Below are 18,371 nucleotides of genomic sequence, written 5' to 3'. Positions count from 1 at the left end.
ATTCGCTTTCTTAATCACAGACTCAACCTGCATGTTGACCTTTAGAGAATCCTCGACTAGCACTCCCAGATCCCTTTGTACTTTGGCTTTACGAATTTTCTCACCGTTTAGAAAGTAGTCTGTGCTTTTATTCTTTTTGCCAAAGTGCAAGACCTCGCATTTGTTCACATTGAATTCCATCAGCCATTTCCTGGACCACTCTCCCAAACTATCTAGATCCTTCTGCAGCCTCCCCACTTCCTCAGTACTACCTGCCTGTCCACCTAACTTCGTATCATCTGCAAACTTCGCTAGAATGCCCCCAGTCCCTTCATCCAGATCATTAATATATAATGCGAACAGCTGTGGCCCCAACACTGAACCCTGCGGGACACTGCTCGTCACCGGCTGCCATTCTGAAAAAGAACCTTTTATCCCAACTCTCTGCCGTCTGTCAGACAGCCAATCCTCAATCCATCCCAGTAGCTCACCTCGAACACCATGGGCCCTCACCTTGCTCAGCAGCCTCCCGTGTGGCACCTTATCAAAGGCCTTTTGGAAGTCTAGATAGACCACATCCACTGGGTTTCCCTGGTCTAACCTATTTGTCACCTCTTCAAAGAATACCAACAGGTTTGTCAGGCATGACCTCCCCTTACTAAATCCATGTTGACTTGTTCTAATTAGACTCTGCTCTTCTAAGAATTTAGAAACCTCATTCTAAATGAGGTTATGCTAATTGGCCTATAATTTTCCATCTTTTATCTTGATCCTTTCTTTAACAATGGGGTTACAACCACGATCTTCCAATCATCCAGGACTTTCCGTGACTCCAGTGAATCTTGAAAGATCTTAACCAATGCCTCCTCTATTTCCTCAGCCACCTCTCTCAGAACTCTAGGATGTATCCCATCGGGGCCAGGAGATTTATCAATTTTAAGACTTTTTAGATTTTCTAGCACTATCTCTTTTGTAATGACAACCATACTCAACTCAGCCTCCTGACTCCCTTTAATTGTTGGGATATTACTCCTGTCTTCCACTGTGAAAACTGACGCAAAGTACTTGTTAAGTTCTCCTGCTATTTCCTTATCTCCCATCACTAGGCTTCTAGCATCAGTTTGAAATGGCCCAATGTCTACTTTTGTCTGTCGTTTGTTTCTTATGTATTGAAAGAAACTTTTACTATCATTTCTAATATTACTGGCTAGCCTACCTTCATATTTGATCCTCTCCTTTCTTATTACTCTCCTTATTATCCTCTGTTTGTTTTTGTAGCCTGCCCAATCTTCTGATTTCCCACTGCTCTTGGCCACTTTAAAGGATCTCTCTTTTTCTTTAATACATTTCCTGACTTCCTTTGTCAGCCATGGCTGTCTAATCCCTCCCTGGATAATCTTTCTTTTCTTGGGGATGAACCTCTGTACAGTGTCCTTAATTATACCCACAAGCTCCTGCCATTTTTGCTCTACTGTCTTCCCTGGGAGCCTCTGCTTCCAGTCTATTTTTGTCAGTTCCTCTCTCATGCCCTCATAATTACCTTTATTTAACTGTATTTATTTAACACAACTTAAAAATACGGGGTAGACCATTTAGGACAGAGATGAGGAGAAACTACTTCACACAGAGAGTGGTGGCTGTGTGGAATGCTCTGCCCCAGAGGGCAGTGGAGGCCCAGTCTCTGGATTCTTTTAAGAAAGAATTGGATAGAGCTCTTAAAGATAGTGGAGTCAAGGGGTATGGAGATAAGGCTGGAACAGGATACTAATTAGGAATGATCAGCCATGATCATATTGAATGGCGGTGCAGGCTCGAAGGGCAGAATGGCCTACTCCTGCATCTATTGTCTATTGTCTATTGTCTATTGTAACACCATTACATCCGATTTTGCCTTCTCTCTTTCAAACTCCAGACTGAACTCTACCATATTATGATCGCTGCTTCCTAAGGGTTCCCTTACTTTAAGATCTTTTATAAAGTCTGGTTCATTGCAAAGCACTAGGTCCAGAATAGCCTGCTCCCTTGTGGGCTCCATGACAAGCTGTTCCAAAAAGCCATCCTGTAAGCATTCCGTGAATTCCCTTTCTTTGGATCCACTGGCAACATTATTTACCCAGTCCACCTGCATATTGAAGTCTCCCATGATCACTGTGACCTTGCCTTTCTGACATGCCTTCTCTATTCCCCGGTGCATGTTGCGTCCCTGGTCCTGACCACTGTTAGGAGGTCTCCATTTATGGGTTTTTTGCCTTTGTGGTTCCTCAATTCCACCCACACAGACTCCATATCATCTGACGCTATGTCATTCAGTGCCATAGATTTAATATTGTTCTTAACTAACAAGGCAACCCCACCCCCTCTGCCGACCTCCCTGTCTTTTCGATAAGTTGAAAATCCTTGGAGGTTTAACTGCCAGTCCTGACCCCCCTGTAACCAAGTCTCTGTGATGCCTACCACATCATAATCATTCACTATGATCTGTGCCATTAGTTCATCTGCTTTGTTATGAATGCTACGAGCATTCAGGTAAAGCGTAAAGCGCCTTAATGCTAACTTTCTTATCATTAGAGATATTGGAAGTTATATGATGTCCTAAGTTATCCTTGCTTTTTTCTGCATTCCCAGTCTACCTCAATTTTAAATCCGCCTGGATACATGCTATCCTGCTGCTTGTCTTTCCATTTAACGCCATACTCCCTGTTGCTTTCACTTTCCCTTCCCCCCAACTCAGAAGTTTAAAGTCCTACTGACCACCCTATTTATCCTCTTCGCTAGAACATTGGTACCTGATCGGTTCAGGTGGAGACCATTCCAACGGTACAGATCCCCTCTGTTCCAAAACTGATGCCAATGCCCCATGAAGTGGAATCCCTCTTTCCCACACCAATCCCTTAGCCACGTGTTTACTTGCCTAATTTTCTTATACACTTAATGGTAAGGTCCGAGGGAGTGTTGCTGAACAAAGAGACCTTGGAGTGCAGGTATATAGTTCCGCGAAAGTAGAATCACAGGTTGATGAGTTAGTGAAGAAGGCGTTTGGTATGCTTTCCTTTTTTGGTCAATGCATTGAGTACATGAGTTGGGAGGTCATGTTGCAGCTGCACAGGATGTTGGTGAGGCCACTTTTGGAATATTCTGTGCAATTCTGGTCTCCTTCCTTTTGGAAGGATGTTGTCAAACTTGAAAGGGTTCAGAAAAGATTGACAAGGATGTTGCCAGGCTTGGAGAATTTGAAGTATAGGAAGAGGCTGAATCGGCAGAGGCTGTTTTCCCTGAAGCATTGGATGCTGAGAGGTCACCTTATAGACGTTTATAAAATCCTGAGGGTCATGGATAGGGTAAATAGACAAGGTCTTTTCCCCGGGGCGGGTGAGTCCAGAATGAGAGGGCAGAGGTTTAGGGTGAGAGCGGAAAGATATAAAAGGGACCTAACAAACAATTTTTTCACACAGAGGATGGTGTGCGTATGGAAGGAACAGCCAGAGGAAGTGGTGGAGGCTGGTACAGTTACAGCATTTAAAAGGTGTCTGGATGGGGGAATCCAAGATGGCGGCAATTGAGGAGGCTCACCTTGCAGAGCTCCGCACCTCAGCACAAGTGGGATGACCTGTGAACCCCTCCAACCGGGACCAATGCAAAATCCTGGGACTCGAGAAAGGTCGTGAAGTCCCAGGAAAGTGTAGAAAACCAACTTACCTGTGTTTTTGCCGACCAGAGATGCCGAAGAAGGGAGGAGGTATGTCCAAAGCTGGGACAGCGGCCCACCTTGCAGAATCCTCAGACTCAAATACCTACCAGGTTCTGGTGAAGGAGCTCGGTAAATCTTGCAAGATGTTGGGTAATCAGATAGAGGAGAAGCTGATTTCTATCATGCTGCAGAAGCACGAACAGCAGCTGGGAGAGCTGGAAAAGAGGACGGATGAGGTTAAGCACAGACCTACAGTGGTGAAAGCTGATGCCAGTTCTTCCAAGGATAGGATCCAAGCCCTGGAGATGCAGGTCCATAATTTGTGTGACCAAGTTGATGACCTCGAGAACAGGGGCAGGAGAAAAAAATTCAGATCATCAGTCTGCTGGAGGGTAAGGAAGGTGAGCGGGCAATGGAATTTATTGAGAACTGGTTGCCGAAATTCCTTATCGTGGAGGCTTGAAGATCGAAAGGGCTCACTGGGTTACGGTGCAAAGGTCAGGTCTGGGTCAATATCCTCGTCCACCCCTGGTACGGTTTCATCATTATAGAGATAAGGAGAGAATTGTGAAAACTTCCAGAATCCAGGGGAAGGATCTGACGGCCCTAATTTACGAGGGCTCAAAGATTATGTTCTTCTAGGACTTCTCAGTGGTGGTGATCTAGAGAAGAAAATCTTATGACGGTGTCAAGAGAAGACTGAGGGAGCTTGGAATCCAGTACACTCTGAGGTATCCGGTGGTGTCTCGGTCACCTTATATGGATCCATACATCTCTTTGTCATGTCAGAGAAGGCAAGAGATTTTGAACAATTTAGTGTGTACAAGTAGTAGTCTTGTTTGGGTATGTTTTTGTTTTTCCTTTAAAAAAAAGAGGAAGTCCAGTAGGATCTTTCTTTTCTTTTTTCTTGGTAATAATCTGGTTTAAACTATGTTCAGTGGCGGTTGAGATGTGTACTTTCAATTTCTAAGTTAGGTTATACCAAAGGATGGGTGAGACATTTACCATTTTTTTTCCAAAATGTCTTTATTCACATTGCTATTCCATGGTGTATTTTCTTTCTTTTCTGCTTGTGTTTGTGATGGAACTCTAGCTAGGAAGAGGGAAAATGGTTGAGATGGCTAGATGCCTACCTATGGGCAGTTTATACCTGGTTCGGGTACTTAAATGCCCAGGCTGCAGTGTTGTCGGCGGGATGGGAAAGTGGGTTTTGCAATGAGTAGTTGCCCCCTTTGGGTAGGGGGTGGGTTCCCCCATTTGGCGTTGTTGGCGCTTTATATGTTGGTTCGCTTTTTGGTTTTTGTTGTGTATAATCTTTGATAGCTTTGTCAGTTTGTTAACTGTAGTGGTTTCAGTTTATGCAATTTTTATATTCTATGGATCTTGTGACATTAAGGCTCGGCAATTTGTGGTTTGAATTCCTCCTCTCTGGAACTTAAATGTTACTACAGAAGATAATGGCTAATGATTCGGTTAAATGGTGTACCTGGAACATCGAGGAGAGTCACTCAGCAATTAAGAGGAAGAAGGTACTTTCGAGTCTTAGAAAGGAGAAAGTGCATATTGCTTTGTTACAGGAGACACGCGTGGATGATAGGGAACATTTGAAACTACAGCAGAATGGCTTTGGTTGGGTTTACTTTTCATCTTTTAATACCAGAAGTAGGGGAGTGGCTATATTGATTTGGAGGAATCTCCCATTTAAGTTACTAGAGAGTGTTAAAGACACACATGGGAGGTTTGTAATTCTCAAAGTCCTGATAAACGTGGAAGAATATGGTATTTTAAATGTTTATTGCCCTCCGGCCCATCCCTTCAAAGTTTTGGTAGCTGCGTCCTCTAATTTGATCAGTCTCAAGTCCCGGCATATCATTATAGGGGGAGATTTTAACTGTTTCACAGATCCCTTGGTAGACAGTTTGCCTAAAGGCCCCCTGATACCCTCTGGCCAAACTAAACAATTAGTGGATCTATGTGTGGAGTTAAGATTGGTGGGCGTCTGGAGGTGTCTTCACCCTACAGGCAGGAATTTTATGTTTTTCCCCAATCCACACAGATGTCACACCAGGATTGATTTTTTTTCTGACTCCCATGGCAACTCTGGATTTGGTGGCATCTTGTGCAATTGGTAATATTACCATCTCTGATCAGGCTCCAGTGTACCTGTTGGTTAAGATTATGTTACAGTGGGTCCAAGGCACTGGCGAATGGATCTCTTTATCCTTAAGGATAATAGGTTTGTGGAGTGCTTCTCTAGGGAATTTTGGGTGTTCCTAGATATTAACTCAGGCTTAATTAATAGCCTTCAGGAAACTGTCAAAGCCTATTTCAGAGAATTAGTTATTTCCTACTATGCCAGTAGGAAGCGGCAGAAGGGTGAGCAGCAATGTCTCCTTGAAGCACGGTTGAAGGCAGCCGAGGAGGCTTACTTTAACAGACCCTCATTGGTCAAGCTACAGAGGATTATGGTGCTGCGGTCTGCATTGAATTCCGTGCTCACACAGACAGTAAAGAAGGAGCATTCTTTTGCAAAGCAAAGATTCTGTGAGCATGGTGACAGGCCGGGCAAATACTTAGCATAACTCGCCAGGAAAAGGAGCGCCCCTCAAGCCATCACGGCGATTAAGGAAGGGTCTGGGAACCAAAATATGACTCCAAAAAGATTAATGTGGCATTCCAGAGATTATACTCTAAGTTATATCAATCTGAGGGTTGTGAGGAGGGTCGGGCCAAAATGGAATCTTTTTTTAAGGATCTGGACTCCCGGGCGTGACCCCTGAACAAGAATCTTTTCTCAATGCCCCTATACTAGATGCAGGAGGCTATGAAGCAGCTTCAGAGTGGCAAGGCACCCGGTTCTGATGGACTTCCCAGCAAATCTATAAGGAATTTATAAACATATTGTTAGGCCGATGCTCGATCTGTTCAATGACTTATTCAGCTATGATTGTCTCCCGCTATCTCTGAGAAAGGCCAATATTTAGCTTATTCTTACAAAAGGGAAGGTTCTGGAGGACTGTGCTTTGCACAGGCCCATTTCACTCTTAAACGTGGACTTTAAAATCCTCTCTAAGACTCATGTGTTATGGCTGGACACTGTGTAACCTTCTATGGTTAAAGAGGTCCAGATGAGCTTCATAAAGGGCCACAGGTCTTCCAATTGGAGACTGCTTAATGTAATTCACATGTGGCAACAACAGTCAATACAGGGATTGGTGATTTCTCTAGATGCAGAGAAAGCATTTGACTGAGTTGAGTGGCCATAACCTTTCTATACTCTGGAATGGTTTGGCTTGGACGAAGTCTTTATAAGATGGGTAAAGGTTCTCTACAGCGACTTCGCTGCAGTCATCACCAATGGGGTCTGATCAAGCAATTTTAACATTGTTAGGGGCAGCCGGCAGGGCTGTCCCCTTTCACCACTGCTTTTTACATTGGTGATTGAACCTTTGGTGGAGGCCATTCCTAGAGATCCCAATATATCAGCTCCAGAAGTGGGGTCAAAATTACACAAGATTTCATTGTATGCAGACGATGTCCTTTTTTTGTCAAATTGAGCAGTTTTGGTGCCTCACCTGATACAATGCATCAGTGCTTTTGGTGCCTTTTCAGAGTACAAGAGGCTATGCCTATGGGTGGTCTTACGAAGGTGTTAGGTCTTGAGGGTGAATATTGATTCCCATTTAAGTGGTCACAGCAGGGTTTTGTGTATTTGGGCATATTTATTACTCCCATCCTGGATCAGCTGTTCAAACCTAATTTTGTTCAATTATTTGACAAAATCAACAAGATCTTCAAAGATGGGAGGCACTTCCGGTCTCTTGCGTGGGTCAGTTCACGCTTATGAAGATGAATATTCTCCCCCATTTGTTGTGCCCTATATGGATACTCCCCCTGATTTTCAACAAGCAAACACTCAGGAGGCTGAATGGCCAGTTCAGCTCCTTTATTTGGCATCGTAAGTGGCCCTTATTAACTTAGACATGGGAAGATATTTGGGAAAAATATATGGGAAGAAAAATACCAATTTGCAATAGGACCCATGCTTTACAGTTGAAGATTCTCCATAGGGTCCACTTGGCTCTGTATCGTTTGTCAAAATGTAAACCAGGAGTATCTTCAACATGTCCCAAATGCAAGGTCTGTATGGGCTCACTTACCCATTGTCTCTGGTCCTGTGGAAGGCTTCATACATACTGGAGCACTGTGGCAGGTGCAATGGAGAGGATTTTGGGTGTAAGGGTGGAGAAGGATCCTCTTCTTCTGGCTCTGCCCAGTGTGTTCCCTGCAGATGCGCATAAGAATAAACTTTTCAACATCCTTACTTGCTGCGCAAGGAAGAACATCTTGTTAGGTTGGGTATCTGAAAATCCCCCGAGCCTGTTGGGTTGGCTGAAGATTGTTATGGAGCATATCCCCTTGGATTTTCTTACAAGTATGGTACTCCACATAACTGAGAATTTCTGTAAGACATGGTGGTCCTTTTTGGAATACCTGGACACAGATTTATGTGCCACACTAATAAGGAACCTTACATAACCGTATGATTGTGTTTTACGAGTCCAGGGATGAGGAACTACGAACATATAAGTGGTTTGTTTGGCTGAGCTATCATTATTTATTAGTTTTTTGTTGGTTATTATTTATTTACATAAGTAGTTAGTTGGTTTTTTTAAATATACATTTATATATATATATTTATACATTTGTACATGTGGCCGGTTTGGGTTTTTTTGGTGTTCTTTCTTTGTACTTTTTGAATTGTATTGTTTTGTATTTATTGTAATATCAAAAAAAATCTATTTTTTGATAAAAATATATTTTAAAAAGGCATGTGGATGAGTAGATGGGACTAGATTAGGTTAGGCTATCTGGTTGGCATGGACAAATTGGACTGAAAGGTTTGTTGCCGTGTAGTCCATCTCTACGACTCTATGACTCGAATACTGGCAGAAATGTCAAAAACAAAAAGATGATATGAAACAGTAAACAGATGGGATTGTTATTTTATCACATAAGAATCAACTTTCTTTCAAGAAAGCTCAACAAGCCATGACAGGCTTCAGTCTCCGACCAGTTTGATTCACGTCATGTCCTATCAAAGCACTGGATATTGTAAAGTGTATGAGCCCTGACAAAATTCCGACAATAGTAGTGAATATATGTACACCAGAAATTGCCAAGCCCCTGATCAAGCTGTTCCAGGATAGCCATAACACTGTGATGCAGAAAATTCCCTTGGTATATGCAAAAAGCAAGACATTTTCAATGCAGCCAAATACCACTCAATTAGTCTAGTCTCTATAATTAGTAAAGTGATGGATCAATGATATCATGCAACAACTTATTAGCAACAATCTGCTCAGTGATGCTCACTTTGGGTCTGCCCAAAGGGCACTGAGCTTCTTTCATTAAAGCCTTGGTTCAAACATGGACAAAAGGCAAAAAGGAAGATGGCTGTGCTTGTTGGAGATCAATCATCTCCAGGACATCTCTGCAGGAGTTCCTCAAGATAGTGTCCTTGACCCAACCATTGTCAACAGCTTCCATCATTGACCTTCCCTCTACCATAAGGTCAGACATGGGGATGTTTGCTAATGATTGCACAATGTTCAGTATCATACATGATTGCTCAAATGCTGAAGCAGTCCATGACCAAATGCAGTAAGACCTAAACAATATCCAGGTTTGGGCTAACAAGAAGCAAGCAACAATCTTGCACACAAGTGCCAGGTAATGACCATCACAAGACAAAATATATTACTTGTCCCTTAGCATTACCATCTCTGAATCCCCCTCAGTCACAAATTTGGGGTTACTATTGACCAGAAACTGAACCAAACAGCCAGTTACATACGTATAAATTCGTGACCATCACCAGAAGTACCAGGACAGCAGATATTTGGGGACACCACCTATTGCATATTTCTCTTCAAGTCACTCACTATTCCATTTCAGATCGTAAGACCATAAACTATAGGAAACAAAATAGGTTGTTTTCTCCATCAAGTCTGTTCTGCTTTTAAATAGCTAATGTGAGAATTTCCAATTCCATTTTCTTGGCTTTTCCTCATATCCCTGGTTAAGGATCCGCCCATCTCAGTCATGTGTGTTTTTAAAGATCAGCCTTTACAGTTGTTAGGGACAAAAATTCTACAACTTTACTACACATTGAGAAAAGAAATTCCTTCTCATCTCTGACTTAAGTGGGAACGTGATCCCTTCACTCTGAGATTAAATCCTCTATTTCTTGGGTCTCCTTTGAGAAGGTCCAGAGGAGGTTTATAAGAATGATCCCAGTAATGAAAGGCTTGGCATGTGAGGATCAGTTAAGGCCTCAGGGGCTGTACTGTATGCAGTAATAGCAGGATAAGGAGAGGATCTGATTGAAACTTGCAGAATACTAAGAGTCTGGACAGGATGGACATGGAGCAGATGTTTCCACTAGTTGGAGAGACTAAATCAGAGGTCACAGTATCAGAGTGAATGGATGATGCTTCAGAACTAAGATGGGGAGGAATTTCTTCAGCCAGAGGGTGGTAAATCAGTAGAATTCATTGCCACAGAGGCTGTGGAGGCCAATTCGTTGAGTGTATTTAAGACAGTGATAGATAGGTTCTTGATTAGTAAGGCAGTCTAAGATTACAGGAGAAGGCAGGAGAACATGGTTGAGAAACACATCAGCCATGATTGAAAGGCAGAGCAAACTCCAATGGGTTAACTGCTTAATTTTGCTCCTATAACTTATGATCTATGGTCTCCCATATGGGGAAACTGCCTTTATCAAGCCCTCAGAGAAACTTGTATATTTCAATAAGGTCACTCCTCATACTAAACATCACTGATCATTGACCCAATATATGCAACCTCTCATAAGAAAATCCCTCCATTCCCATACACAACATTGTGAACCTTCTCTGAACCCCCTTCAATGCCAGTGTATCTTTCCTTAAATAAGGGGATTAAAACTATTTGAGGACCAAAATATTCCAGGCATGGTCTGACTCATGCTTTGTATAGTTTTAGTAAGATATCCCTATTTTTATACTTCACTCCCTTTTCAGTAAAGGCCAATACTTCATTTACTTCTGCTCTTTCTCACTGAATGTGTCAGCTGGCTTTCTGTGATTCATTCATGCGTACTCCCAAATTCCTCTCTTCTATAGCTTTCTGTAGTTTTTCTGCATTTGAATAATAGTCAACCCTCCTGCCAAAATGCATAACCTCATGTTTTCCCCCATTATATCCCATCTGCGAAGTTCTTGCCCGCTCACTTAATCTATTAGCTCAGTTAGCTGGATGCTTGGTTTGTAATGCAGAGTGATGCCAACAATGACATGGTCAATTCCTGTGCGAGCCATGACAGTCCCTTCTCAACCTTACTCCATTCCTGGGACTGTCTGCTTTAACTCACTGTCATGTGAGACTCTAATGAGAGACCAGCCTCTGAGACTATGGTGACTTTATCTACATCTCTCTGTAGATTCTTTGTGTCATCCCCACTGCTTACCTTTCTACCTATTTTTGTGCCATCACCAACTTGGCTATTGTATGTTCATTTCCATCATTCAGGTCATTAATAACTATGGCCTGACACCGATTCCTGTTGCACTGCACTACTTTCAAGTTGCCATCTTGGCCTGGTGTTAGATTTGGAGGTAGGTGAGCTCTTTGGTGATAGTGACCACAATTCAGTTATATTTACTTTGACAATAGAAAGGGATAGATATATACCGTAGTGCTGTGGGAAAGGCAAGTATGATGCAATTAGGCAAGAATTAGGATGCATCGGATGGGGAAGGAAACTGCAGGGGATGGGCACAATTGAAATGTGGATCTTATTCAAGAAAGGCTGGGGCTGTTTTCCCTGGAGCGTCGGAGGCTGAGGGGTGACCTTATAGAGGTTTATAAAATTATGAGCGGCATGGTTAGGATAAATAGACAAAGTCTTTTCCCTGGGGTCAGGGAGTCCAGAACTAGAGGACATAGGTTTAGGGTGAGAGGGGAAAGATCTAACAGAGACCTAAGAGGCAATGTTTTCACACAGAGGGTGCTACATGAATGGAATAAGCTGCCAGAAGAAGTGGTGGAGGTACAATTGCAACATTTAAAAGGCATTTGGATGGGTATATGTATAGGAAGGGTTTGGAGGGATCTGGGCTGGGTGCTAGCAGGTGGGACTAGACTGGGTTGGGATGTTTGGTCAGTATGGACGGGTTGGACCGAAGTGTCTGTTTCCATGCTGTACATCTCTATGACTCTATGACTCTACTAGCCAGAGCATGTCCTTGATAAGTATGTAGCTGTCAGGCAGGGAGGAATAGATTGAGCAAGGGAGCCATGGTTTTCTAAAGAAATTGAATCTCTTGTCAGGAGGAAGAAGAAAGCTTATGCTCAGATGAGATGTGAAGGCTCAGTTAGGATGCTTGAGAGATAAAAGTTAGCCAGGAAAGACCTAAAGAGAGACCTAAGAGGAGCCAGGAGGGGACATGAGAAGTCATTGGCAGATAGCATCAAGGAAAACCTGAAAGCTTTCTATAGGTATATCAGGAATAAAAGAACGACTGGAGTAAGATTAGGGCCAATCAAGGATAGTTGTGGGAAGTTGTGCAAAGAGTCAGAGGAGATAGGGGAAGCACTAAATAAATACTTTTCATCAGTATTCACACTGGAACAAGACAATGTTTTCAAGAGGAATACTGAGCTACAGGCTATGAGACTACACTGGACTGACGTTCACAAGGAGGAGGTGTTAGCAATTGTGGAAAGTGTGGAAATAGATAAGTCGCCTGGACCAGATGGGATTTATCCTAGGATTCTCTGGGTAGGCAGGGAGGAAATTGCAGAGCCTTTGGCTTTGATCTTATGTCATCATTGTCTACAGGAATAGTGTCAGAAGACTGGAAGATAGCACATGTTGTCCCCTTGTTCAAGAAAGGGATTAAAGACAACCCTGACAATTATAGATCAATGAGCCTTACTTCAGTTATGGGTAAAGTGTTGGAAAGGGTTATAAAAGATAAGATTTATAATCGTCTAGAGAGCAATAAGTTGATTAGGGTAGTCAACACAGTTTTGTGAAGGGTCGGTTGTACCTCACAAACCTTAATGAATTTTTTTGAGATGGTAACCAAACAGGTGGATGAAGGTAAAGCTGTTGATTTGGTGTATATGGATTTCAGTAAGGCATTTGATAAGATTTCCCATGGTATACTATTGGAGGCATGGGATTGATGGTGATTTAGCGATTTGGATCAAAAATTGGTTAGCTGAAAGATGGTTGATGGGAAATGTTCATCCTGGAGTTCAGTTACTAATGGTGTACTGCAAGTATCTGTCTTGGGGCCACCGCCAAGTGTCATTTTTATAAATGACCTGCATGAGGGCATGAAAGGATTGGTTAGTAAATTTGCGGATGACACTAAGGTCGCTGGATTTGTGAATAATGACGAAGGATGTTGCAGATTACAGAGAGACATTGATAAACTACAGAGTTGGGCTGAGAGGCGGCAAATGGAGTTTAATGAGGAAAAGTGTGAGTTGATTCACTTTGGAAGGAATAAAGAGTACGGGGCTAATGTTAAGATTCTTAGTAGTGAAGATGAGCAGAGAGATCTCTGTAGGCAAAAGTGAGGACTGCATTGCTGGAAACCAGAGTTTAGATTAGTGTGGTGCTGGAAAAGCACAGCAGGTCAGGCAGCATCCAAGGAGCAGGAAAATCGATGTTTTGGGCAAAAGCCCTTCATCAGGAATAGAGAGATAAATGGAGGTGGGGCTGGGGCGAATGTACCAAAGAGTATGATAGGTGAATTGGGGTGGGGATGGAGGTGAAAGGTCAAAGAGAGATTTCAGTGTCCATGTACATGGATCCCTAAAAGTTGCCACCAAGGTTGATAGTGCAGTTAAGAAGGCATACATGTTAGCTTTTATTGGTAGAGGGATTGAGTTTCAGAACCATGAGATCATGATGTTGCTGTACAAAACTCTTGCCACACTTGGAGTATTGCATACAGTTCTGGTCACTGCATTATAGGAAGGATGTGGAAAGTTTGGAAAGTCTTCAGAGGAGATTTACTAGGATGTTGCCTGGTTTGGAGGGAAGGTCTAGTGAGGAAAGGCTGAAGGACTTAGGCTGTTTTCATTAGAGAGAAGAAGGTTGAAAGGTGACTTAATTGAGATATATAAGATAATCAGAGGGTTACATAGGTTAGATAGTGAAAGCCTTTTTCCTCGGATGGTGACGACGAGCATGAGGGGACATAGCTTTAAATTGAGGGGTGATAGATATAGGACAGATATCAGAGGTAGTTTCTTTACTCAGAGAGTAGTAGGAGCATTGAACTTACTTCCTGCAACAGTTGTGGACTCATCAACTTGAAGGGCATTTAAATGGTCATTGGATAAACGTATGGATGATAATGGAATAGTGTGGGAGAGATAGGCTTCAGATTGGTTCCACAGGTCGGCGCAACATTGAGGGCCGAAAGGACTGTACTGTGCTGCAATGTTCTATGTTCTATCTTGAAAATTCTCCCCTTATCCCAACTCTGTCTTCCATTAGTTAGCCAATCCTCTATCCATACTGATATGCTACTCACTGCACCATCTTTTTAATGACTTTATGTTCGACACCTTATCAAGAATATTTCCAAAATCCAAAAATGTTTCACCTACTGGTTCCCCTTTATCTAACCTTGCTATCTCCTCAAAGCATTCTACTGCCTCTTCAGACATGATCTCCCCTGCATGATGCTGTGCAGACTTTGCTTGATCAATGTATGCATCTCTAAGTACTCTAATACATCGTTGATAATAGACTAAAATTTTCCCAATCAATGATGTTAAGCTAAATGGCCTATAATTCTGTTTTTCCAATCTTTGCTTTTTGAATATGTGTATTACATTGGCAGTTGCCCAATCAGCCAAGACTTGTCCTGAATCTAAGGATTCTTGGAAGATTACTATATCTGTAGCTACTTCCTTTATTATCCTTGGACACAACCCAACAGGTTGAGTGGACTTATCAGCCTTTCGCCACATTAGTTTCCTTTGCATTTTCTCTGAGATAGTTATTGAATTTATTTCTTCTGCAATTTTCCATTTGATTTAGTTATCTTTGAATGCTATTCCAAAAGGCTTCCGTTGAGAATTTATTCAACAAGGCATTTATTCAACTGTTTTTCCGTATTCTGGCTCCTCAATATTATTTCCCCAACCTCATTCTCTAAGGCATCCTCTGCTCACTTTTCCCTCTCTTTTCTGTTTTATGTATTTAAAAATATATCACTTGTCCTTCCTTGTTACTGTGTGAATATTCAGGAAATCCCTTTCCCACAGCATTCTGGGTATTCATATACCAAATGGACTGCTGCAGGGAGACAGTTCACCACCACCTTCTCAAGATCAATCAGGGATGGAAAATAAATGCTGGTTTAAACAGCAATGCTATCATCTGCCAATTGATTAAAAATGCAAATGAGCTGAATACCTGGGTATGATCAGATGACCACAGGTCACAGACTCTGTCCAGGCTAATCTTTCATACAATAGTGCTACAATTGAACATGCTTTCCGTGTTGTTTGAGATCCTTCCACATTGTTTCCTATTCTGGAAGTTCATCTAAACAGCTAACGTTTCTTCATTCTCACAGTTCAGCACTCTTTCCTTTTCCTCCCTCAATCACTCCACTCCAAAATAGCTCACTACGTACTTGTCAAACCTTATTGTGGTGTCACACCATAGCTCTGTAGTGTATGACCCTATTGCTTAGCTCTTTTCAGTTGATTTGCTACTAGTATCAATCCTGACTCCCCTGTGACATGCAAACAGAAAACATTCTCACTGTGGTAGTGTCTCACTTGACTTAACTATCTATTCACCATTCTTTCTCAGTTTCCAAGTTTTCAAATGGATGAATTTTCAATGAATATGGGCAAATGATAAAATAGTTGGAAAAAAATGGTGAGAATGAAAAATTAGATTCTTGATGTTGATGGAAATAGTCTGTCTTTCATCTTACAATTTTAACGTCTAGATGACAATTTCGCTGGTGTATGGTGGAGAACCTATTTGCAAGCATCAACGTCTCATTGCTTCCTAATCTTGTTTCACTTCTCTGCACGCTTCTGTTTTCCAAGGCACTGGAGAGAAAACTACTATAAACTCAGAGCAATAATGTAATTGTTGTAGCTCACTAACGTCTTCTCTGGGTATCCATCTTGCTTAGCATTCCCCCAGCATCCCAGGGGCAGACACCTTGGTCGACGTGCACCTGCACTCTCCATCCACACAGGTTAGCATTGCTGATCACAAACCTCACCACATCTTGGATTCATTTATAAATCAGCTCAGCACTTCAATACTGCACTTTGGAACTTACCAACACCTTATATTGCAATGCTGCTGCTGGGCTACTTTGCATGCAGGGGAAATCATCTATCCCAGAACTCTACACTTTCTTACTGTTCTTGTGTTTAAAGAGTCAATCACAGGATGCTAGATTTTGAGGAAAATTCATTCCATTGACTCAGTTTGAGGGGTTTAAAATGCTTAAAGGACACTATAAGGTTGATATTAAAAAAAAACAAATTCCTTACCTGGGGCAACCAGAAGCAAAGGACGCAATTTTAAAATCAGAGCAAAATCAGACCTTAACCATTCAAAAATGAAAAAAAGCCACAAGCCAGCAGTATGATGGAATATATCCAATTTCTCTTCAGCTATGGCTCCAACAACACTCATGAAGCTCAACACTATCCAGGATAAGACTGCCCACTGGACACTGTTCACCATCTTCAACATTAACTCTCTTCCCCAACAAAGCATAGTGGCAGCAATGTGTAGTATCTACAAAGCATTGCAGTAACTCATCAAGCTTCCTTTGTTAACACCTTCTAAACACTTTCTTTCTATCATCTAGAAAGATAAAAGTATGAAAAATATGAATACACAACCACCTGTAAGTTTCTGTCCAAGCCACACACCATCCTTTTTTGGAACTGTATCCATGCTCCTTCATTGTCATTAGCTTAAAATGCTGAAACTACCTCCATTATGGATACACATACATCAGGTGGACTCCAATATTTCAAGAATGCAGTTTACCACTACCTTTTCAATGGGCAATTCATGATGAACAGTAAATGTTAACTAGTGATATTCATATCTCAAGAACAAATTAAATGAAGCACTTCTTGAATGACAGGGAAATAGAAATTCAAAACGCATCCTCCCAAAAAAGATGTGGACATAGGGACAGCTGGAAACTTTGAGATTGAGATTGATATATTTTTGCTGGTTCAGGATATCAAAGCATATGGAGCAAAAGTGGAAAAAGTGCTTGAATGACCTAATCTTGTTGCTATACAGTAGCTTTTAATATTTTATGTACAAAGATACTTAAATTCCTTTATTATATTGCAATTTCAAACATTGAAATTAAGAGTGTGATTTTCTGATTTTACGTTTCTGATTTCTCTTCTTTGTTTGCCTTGTAATTTACCTTGTAATGTATTAACAACAACAGCCATGTCACACAAACTGCAATGTTATAATAGACCAGATTATCTCCTTTAATTATAATGGTGAGGGAAAAATCTTAGCCAGGGGAGATCTTCCTGGACTATTTTTAAATACATGACATGAGATCATATATGTTCACCCAAAAGAGCAGTGAGTAGTGTGATTGAATAGAAAGGCTGACAGTACAACACTGTCCCAGGAAATCAACATATATAGTTTGCGCTCAGGTCTTTGGAGACAGGCATGAATCAATAACCTTCTGACTCAGAAGACAAAGTGCTGTCACTGAACCGTGACTGACATCTACATGCAAGTCCCTTTCCATTCATCCATATCATTGATACATATATATGAGGTCCAGTATAGATCCCTCACACCAATCAAGAGTAACTTACTTTTATCTCTACTTCCAGTCTCTGTAATTTCCTGACTGAATACCATCCTAGGTAAAAAGGTTACCTCCAGATCCATACACTTTTACATTCATTCTAAAAACGTCTTGTGCAGAATCACATCCAATATAAATTCCACAAATGGCGGTTGATGCTAGATCTGGCTTTTGAGGAAGAGTTCCACAATCCTCTATGAGATAAAAATCTTCAAGTCTATGACAAAGGCTATGGGCCTTGAGAACATTCTGGCAATTGTATTGAAGATGTGAACTCCAAGATTATTTTTACTCCAATCAAGCTGTTCCAATGCAGACTATTATTGATCAAGCCATGTGAAAAACTGCCCATTTTATCCAGTCCATAAAAAAGACTGGCCAAAACAAACCAAGCCAATTATTTCACCTTCAGTAGACTTTTGATCAATAGCAAAACAGCAACAGTGCTATCAAAGGGTACTTATTCAGCAATAATCACCAATTGTTAGTTTTAGTGCTACTAGGGTCATTCGGTTTTCAACATCATTTTGTCCTGGTCTAAACACGGACAAAATAGTAGAAGTTTGAAGGTGAAATGATAGTGACTGCATTTGACATTAGGGCCTTAGATTCACAAGAACATAGGAACAGGAATTGGTCATTCAACCCCTTGGGCCTTCTCTGCCATTCAATAGGGTTATGTCTGATCTGCGGTCTAACTCCATATACCTGCCTTTAGCCCATGTCCCTTAATATATTTGCTTAACAAAAAAAAAGCTGTCTCAGATTTAAAATTAACTGACTTAGTATCCACA

The sequence above is a fragment of the Chiloscyllium punctatum genome, chromosome 1, assembly GCF_047496795.1.
Source record: "Chiloscyllium punctatum isolate Juve2018m chromosome 1, sChiPun1.3, whole genome shotgun sequence".
In the NCBI taxonomy this organism is placed as follows: domain Eukaryota; kingdom Metazoa; phylum Chordata; class Chondrichthyes; order Orectolobiformes; family Hemiscylliidae; genus Chiloscyllium; species Chiloscyllium punctatum.
The sequence above is the reverse complement of the archived record's forward strand: the minus strand, read 5'-3'. Positions refer to the sequence as shown.